Source organism: Mastomys coucha, unplaced genomic scaffold (genome assembly GCF_008632895.1).
Source record: "Mastomys coucha isolate ucsf_1 unplaced genomic scaffold, UCSF_Mcou_1 pScaffold2, whole genome shotgun sequence".
In the NCBI taxonomy this organism is placed as follows: Eukaryota; Metazoa; Chordata; class Mammalia; order Rodentia; family Muridae; genus Mastomys; species Mastomys coucha.
The window spans coordinates 11420572-11428238 of NW_022196902.1; the positions used below are offsets into that span (position 1 = coordinate 11420572).

At 41.6% G+C, this 7667-nt stretch overlaps 1 pseudogene; it reads left to right on the forward strand.

Moving 5' to 3' along the window:
• Positions 1-2168: 2168 nt before the first annotated feature.
• LOC116097687 lies at positions 2169-2493 on the forward strand (annotated as a pseudogene).
• The last annotated feature ends 5174 nt before the right edge of the window (positions 2494-7667 follow it).

Here is a 7667-nt window from a genome sequence, read left to right on the forward strand (position 1 = left end):
AGCATCTGGAGAGTTTGTCTTTGAGTGAAACAGGACATTGCATTCCCACCACTTCCATTCTCAAAGAGTTCATTTACAAAAGTGAATTGATGCCTAAATAAAGTTAACAGAATTCTATGTTTAAAGGGTTTACACTGGAAAGAATCACTAATGACAAATACAATTTAACTAATTAGGCAAGTATATATACTTGTGAGATTTATTCCTAGGGAATGAATAGCCATGGTTCTGTGGTTCAGTGTGTGTGTGTGTGTGTGTGTGTGTGTGTGTGTGTGTGTGTGTGTGTGCGTGTGTGTAGATAGATAGATAGATAGATAGATAGATAGATAGACAGACAGACTGACTCTTCTTATTGGATGCTCAGATACATAAATAAACAATGAAAACTAAAATCTTTAGCCCTAAAATCAAAACGGTAGAAACTGGTAATAAGTACTCAGGTAAAAGCCTGCAGGGAAGGAAGGTGTGTGGAGGAGCAGGTCACCATTTTGTTCTGGGTGATCAAGGTGTGCTTTAGGAAAACTGCATCTCAACAGAAACTCCAAGTACGTGGAAGAGTTAACCTTGTAGGCATGAGGAGGAATATACTAGATATGGGGGTCAGAGGGAGCCTGTGCAAAGCCCCTAGGCTGTGTCTAGAATGATAGCCTGGGACAGTATTCATGGGAGTACAGAGAGACAGACTGGGCAACTTCTCATGAGGAATCTGGCTTTCCTGTCCTCCCCCAGTAAGAAGACTTACACCCAGGACTCATGCATGCCGGACAAGCAAATCTACTCTGCTATACTATAACTTTGCATTTTAGTCTTTAGTCTTAAGCAAGAAGTCACTACTAAGTCTTAACCAAGGAACCCTGTAATTTTGCACAGGTCTTACAGGAGTTACACCAGCTGGCACTTTTAGATAGATAGAAAATAGGCAAACAGGAAAGGTAGGAGATCTATTAGGAGACCTGAGTTCGGTCAAGCTGAGGACACTATTGCCTTGCACTGAGTTGATGATGGGGTAGGGGGTGAGAAATGATGAAATTCTGGATATCAAAATTTAATGACAGATTCATGAGAGCTATACAAAAGAGTGGTCCAGGACACAGAAATCCTAAGACTTTTGTCCTGAGCACTGGCAGAAAACGGGCACCATCTGGATCTGGAAGATGGCAAAGCAACCCTTCCTTACATGCTCGGAACAGAACACAATGAATTCTCTTAGTTTTCCCGGAGGATACCTGGCCTGCCTCTCTAACCTCATTTGCATATGCAGTCAGAAGCTTCCATTTTCAACATTTCTAAGCATAATCCTCCTCAGCTAGGGCTTCTAGATGAGTGTGGTGGTACATGCTGTAATACCAACACTTAGTAGGCAGAAAGATCACAGCTTCAGAGGCCACCCAGGGGATTGTTTCAGCAGCCCTATGGATGCTAACATTCCTTGTATAAAATGACATCGTCGTTGTACACAACCTTCTTACTGTTACTTTCAACCAGCTTGGGACGACTCATTCTGCAGGTGGTTGAATGTGGCTTGTAGAATCCATGCACACGGGACTGACTCAGCTTTGTGCTTTACGCCTGGACTGTGTGCTTCAGCTTCTTCCTTCTCTTTCTACCCCCCCTAGCAGTAGGTTTCCACCATGTGTCCACAGTAAGGAAGAGCAGAGACACTCCTGCTCCTTACCTCCAAAGGCTGTAGCAGCCCTGACCTGGGATTTGAGTTGCTTGTGTATCTGCTTCAGAGCTCTTCAGAGGAAGAGGTCTACAGGTGTCAGACTGTGCCTCTTACTCTCCTCTTCTGCCTCAATTTTCTTTGTTCTTTATACCTTCCTTCCTGGGTGGAGTGTGTGCGTTTCTTTTTTACAGTACTGGGGACAGAAGCTAGGGTTTCATGTGACCTAGACAGGTGTTTTGCTGCTGAACCCAGCCCCTTAAACATCCGTTCACTTTTTTAGTTTTCACTGTATTCTCAAATTTACTCTAACTCCAGGGGCTGAATTGAATTTTAGGATGATTGTATTTTAGAGAAAGCAGCAAATAGGAAAATAAAATATGCAAATTCTGTAGCTATGCAGAGGTAGAAATAACTGCTTTCTATCCTATGAAGAAAATGGGGAGAGAGTGGGACGTCTGTCTTCGGAGTCTGAACGTTTGTGGTGTTGACCAGATGGGAGCAAATTAAAAATGGGTGATGTTGAAAAAGGCAAGAAGATTTTTGTTCAGAAGTGTGCCCAGTGCCACACTGTGGAAAAGGGAGGCAAGCATAAGACTGGACCAAATCTCCATGGTCTGTTTGGGCAGAAGACGGGTCAGGCTGCTGGATTCTCTTACACAGATGCCAACAAGAGCAAAGGCATCACCTGGCGAGAGGATGCCTTGATGGAGTTCTTGGAGAATCCCAAGAAGTTCATCCCTGGAACAAAAATGACCTTTGCTGGAGTCAAGAAGAAGGCAGAAAGGACAGACCTAATGGCTTATCTTAAAAAGGCTACGGATGAGTAATTCCACTGCCTTATTTATTACAAAACAGATGTCCCATGGCTTCTAATGTACACCATAATTTAATTCATACTCCAAATTCAGATCATGAATGGCTAAGGATGTTTTTGTTGGACAGTCCTGACTTAAGTAAAACTGATGTGTTGTAGAGTGGGTATGATCTTTTTTAAAGCAGCAATTCCAGTTGTATCCATGCGACCACTGCTCTCCCTTTCTCAAGATAAGATTGAACTTAATTAGTAGTGGTTTACTTTCCATAAATATGGGGTGTGGCCTCAGACCTATTAAATGGCTTTACACTTAGATTTATATAACTGGGAATATGAACATGTTTAAACACTGGGGAAATTCTATCACTGACTCAGAAACAAGAAGACTCCCCTGTGTTTCAGTTTGTGTTCACTGGCCCATTACAGGAAGTGGCTAAACACCAGGAAGCAACTGTCTATCCTTGACAATGCTGTTTGAATTAGAGTTCACTAGATCCAGGATGCAGCCTTTTACCACTGAAAGGCATTTACTGCGGTTTAAGTATGATAACAAATAAAGAGTATTTAACACTTCTTTATAGTTGATCTACAAGTTAAAATGCTTTTAGGAACAAGCAAGTTAGGCCTTTTAAATCCTCTATTATCTAAGACTAAGTTGTAATTTAGAATTGTCCTTAAATAGCCATTCAGAAACACATATAACTGGAATTTCTGTTTATGTGTGATTGGGAATGGCACCCTCTGCCAACTTACTAGTTGGAAAGATGAAAATAAAGGAGATAGTTTGTAAGTTATCAACAGTAAGAGCAAAACTAAAAACAATCACAGATCATGAAAAAAAAAGAAAAGAAAATGAGACCCAAAGAAACTTTACCAGTATGCCTGTTTACAAATATGTCTGCCTACCAGTATGCTTGGCCTTCCTTCCAGGTCAATAGCTCTATCTTTCAGGGTTGTGACAACCAAAGAAATGTCCAGACATTGCTAAATGTCACTAGGTGGTAACACCTCCCCGACACACACTTTCTATAGTATGGACATAGTGTACAATTACATTTGACCACACACTCTTTGATGTATTCTATAGGGACTCACTCTACCTTCTCCCAGTCTCCCACTCCTTTCTCTGTGGTTCTTTTTGTGCCCTGCTTCTTTCTAGCCACTCCATCTGTTACCTTCACACATACTGTCGCCACCAGTGCTCTCCCAGGCCTTAGGTGTTTACAGTGTAAGGAAACAACTGTTCCTTTATGGACTGTCTGAACTTTGGCTTATCACGTGACCCTGTTCTTGCTATCTTGATTTAGTACTTTCCTTCTTAACTTAAGAAATATTGTTTTGTTGATGGTAAAGCTGATGATGGAAAAACTTTTTTTAAAAAAAAAAGTTGTTAGATGCCAAAATAATCTTTGGCAGAAAATCCTGGGAAACTCCCAGGTTAGTGGGAAAATTACTGGTTTTGTATGATACTATAAACGGTCACTAATCCTAAGAGGAGACTGATTTGCTGGATTGCAAAGAGGAAAATGAGAAAAACAAAATTTGTTATGAAACATTATCCAAATGGTGTGATTATACACTGACAGAACTGGAGCTCAGTTTTCCATGTTATAATCAGAGAGAGAAAGTTGGGGCCCCTTAAGAAGTCACCTAACATGACCCTCTCACTGGGAAAATGGCAAGGCAGGGTCACTGCTCCACCCAACAGATAGAAACAGCATTCAAGTCTGGGTTTAAATTCAGATTTCTTCATTCTCTGATGTTTAATGACATTTCATTCAAAATGTTGCAAAGAAAAACAAAGTAAACAGGGAGCTTTTTCTAAGTGTGAACCGGTGAAGTTTAAAGAAAAGTCTTTTATTCTTCCCTGAGGTTCATGTTCTAGCTCCTATACCTCTTTCCTTCCTTCCTTCCTTCCTTCCTTCCTTCCTTCCATTCTTCTTCCTTTCTTTCTTTGTATGGTGTGTGTGTGTGTGTGTGTGTGTGTGTGTGTGTGTGTGCACGTGTGTGTATGTGTGTTTATAAAACATCATCCCATTAAGGAGTAAAAGCTATAGATGTATTTGGAGTTTTGGTTTTTTTCCTAATGTCCCCCTTGGCATGCCAAAGCAATATTTCAGCACTGTTTCTTTTAGAAAGGGAAGAAAGCCCTATGAACAAGTACAATAGAACACCTGTATTGATAGAGCAAGAGGGTAGCTCTGGCACTTAAACAGCAAGACAGGATATGCCAGCATGTTAGGTCAAAAAAAAAAAAAAACCCATTCATAAATGACCATCATAATCATGGCAGTCCAAACCTAGATGCAGAAATCTCTGAAACCTCTGAAATCTCTGCCCCCACTCCCTTCAGCCCCTCAACTCTCAGTCAATCAGAACTTCCAGGAGTCCTTGGGTGTAACTCCTGATGGGAGACCTCTCTGTGTTACCAAGATGGGTGTATCTGCTCTGACCCTGACTCCAGGTATATCTGAGTGGGCTGGATAAGGTACAAAGCTGAGACTTCCACAGTCTTTCTAGCTGTGACTTATCAGAAAATGAAATTCCTTGAGACAGAATTTGTCCAATGCTCTGAAGTTTTGTGCCTTAGTTACCACAGAAGCTAGACTGAACCAGCTGTCCCAATGACCCAGTGGACCCTTCATTCATTGCTCATCCCTGCCCTCTAGGAAATGGGAGGCTGGAGTAATGAGAAAAGTGTCACAGACTTTGGGGCTTTATCAAAATGTCCTGCTATACAAGTTTGACCAGACTATTCAAATTTCACATCAGTTGAGGTTTCCAAGGTCAATCTAAGATTTCTCCAGCTTCCCTGAGTCCAAGATCGCCTGGATAGCATGGGTCCTAAAGGCCATTCAGGCCTTTTATAGAAAAGATAGGAAGGTTTTGAAAGAGGAAGGTAATAGGGAGGAGCATCTTGGAGATCTGAAAGTATTTTCAAAGGAAATGAAAAGTGAAAGAGGAAAAAGATATGTGGTCACCTTGTATCTGTTCATCCTTGTCTTCAAGTGGGATTGGTTTCCATCTGTTCCTCTTGTCCTAGCTGTGCATGGGACTAGACACTGTTAGCTAGTAGTTACATCTGGATAAGGATGAAACTGTCATACATACTGGATGGTTTTGGGTAGTCTTCCTGAGCTCACCCTGAAAACTTGTGTCTAGGAGGCAGCAGAGGGAAGAAATGGGATCTAAAAGGCTTGAACTGTTTCCTGAGAGGATATGTTCCATGTTCCAGTGCTTTCCATAAGCACATGTCAAGGCCATTATGGGGTACAAGGAAGGAAATAACTTCCCAGAGAAATTAAGCGACTCGCCCCCAGGATCAAAGAAGTCAAACACTGGGTTTGTCCAGCCTAGAATCACAGCAATATTTAAGCATAGATCCTCTTGTTTCTCAAGTGTATCTTCAGGCAGATGAGACTTACACACATATACACATACACACACACACAGATACACACTCATACATATGCATACACATACACACACATGCACACGAACACACACACACACACACACACAAAGTGATGGGAAAACATGAAGGGTATTTTCCTAAGACTTGGCTTCAGTACAGTTGGCTACCTGATGTTCTGGGGAATACAACCAATTGGAAATATGACTAACATAGGGAGAGACTATAGTGAACAGATTATGACACACACTAGGCACAGTCAATATCAATGCCCTGGGCAACACCAGTTGGTACCAGGCTTCCTCTTGACCTCTCTTTAAAGTTGTTAGACTGAAGGCTGTGCTGGATAACAGACACACTTGAGAGCAAGAAAAAAAATATTTTGTATTTCATTAAAAACAAAAGCCTTGAACTATGCATTTGGGACTTTAGTTCTCCATCCCAGACAATAAAAACAGGATGGACATGTGTGTCTAACAATTTCTGGAGCTGCAAAGCTTGAAAACTCCTTGTCTTAACACCTTCATTAATTTTCTCTTTTAGATCATTAATAATAGCTGGTATTGGTATGTCACATGTTTAGATAGAGGAAAAGAAATACACCCAGCAGGGTAAAAACACATCTAAAACGAGAGGGAATTATCAAATCAAAGGGTAACATGTCACCTTTGCACAGCCCGGGAAAGCCTCTGGCTTCTCTCTTGGAGAGCTGAAGACTGCTTAAATTTCTGTGGAATTCTGGGGAAAATCCAGAGTTCTCTCTGCTTTGAAAACAATGGCTTATAGAGATAAACTCTTGGCTATGCAACCTAAGAAGTGAGAAGGCCAAGAGTGTCCCTAGGGTGGAGACCAGGCCTGATTAGCATTCCTTAGAAGCCTTGCCCACCTAGCTCCATCCAGCTGACACTGAATTCTGAATGGAGGGCCTGTGGCCTCCTGCCTGCTCAGCCCCACTTGAAAGATCAGCACAGAACTTCCTGTTCTCAAGGATTCCACAAGTTGTCGGTGTTGCAGCCACACCCTGAGCAGAGCAGACCTGGTACTCTTAGTTGTGGGGTATCTTCTTCCTTTGCCAGGGAGCCAAGGGGAGGGAAACAGCAATACCTAGCCTCCAGCTATATTAAATCCTCTTTTATTTTTAGACAGGAAACAGGCCTTAAAAGTTCAATCAATATTTCAAAATTATGCAGTTGATTAGTGGCAGAGCCAAGGAAAGTGGCCAAGTTCCACTTATATATTCAACACATATTAATCAACTTCTACTCTGTGTTCAGGATGTAACGTTTAAGTACCAACAGAGGGAGTGGCTTTCAGGGAAATTGTGTACATTCAGGAATGATTGGCAAAGGGTGGTAATTTGGGATGTACACAGATGTCTTAGATACAACAGAAGACACTAAGATGAGGGAAGCTTTTTAAAGGGAGAAATCTGCATAAATTGCACCAAACAAAGGTTCTCTGGTCATAGAAGTTGGGGGTGAAGACATTGAACAAACAACATAGCCAGGCAAGTGTCTATCTGTCCTTCTTGTAGCTTGGAAGAATTTCTTGTGATGAGCCTTGTTACAGAAATAGGTTCAGAATAAGCAGAATAATTGGGACAAAGACAGACTCAGTGTGCACCCTGTGAAGGAATTTCTTGTGGGTTTTAGAAAGTCTTTGTGATAGTTCATAACCCCAGCTCTGTTTATTCTGGGTCTGACCAGAGTGATTTCATCTTGGCACTGGCAACCTTCATATTCAATTTTCAGAAGGGAAAGAGCAAGGAGAGAAAC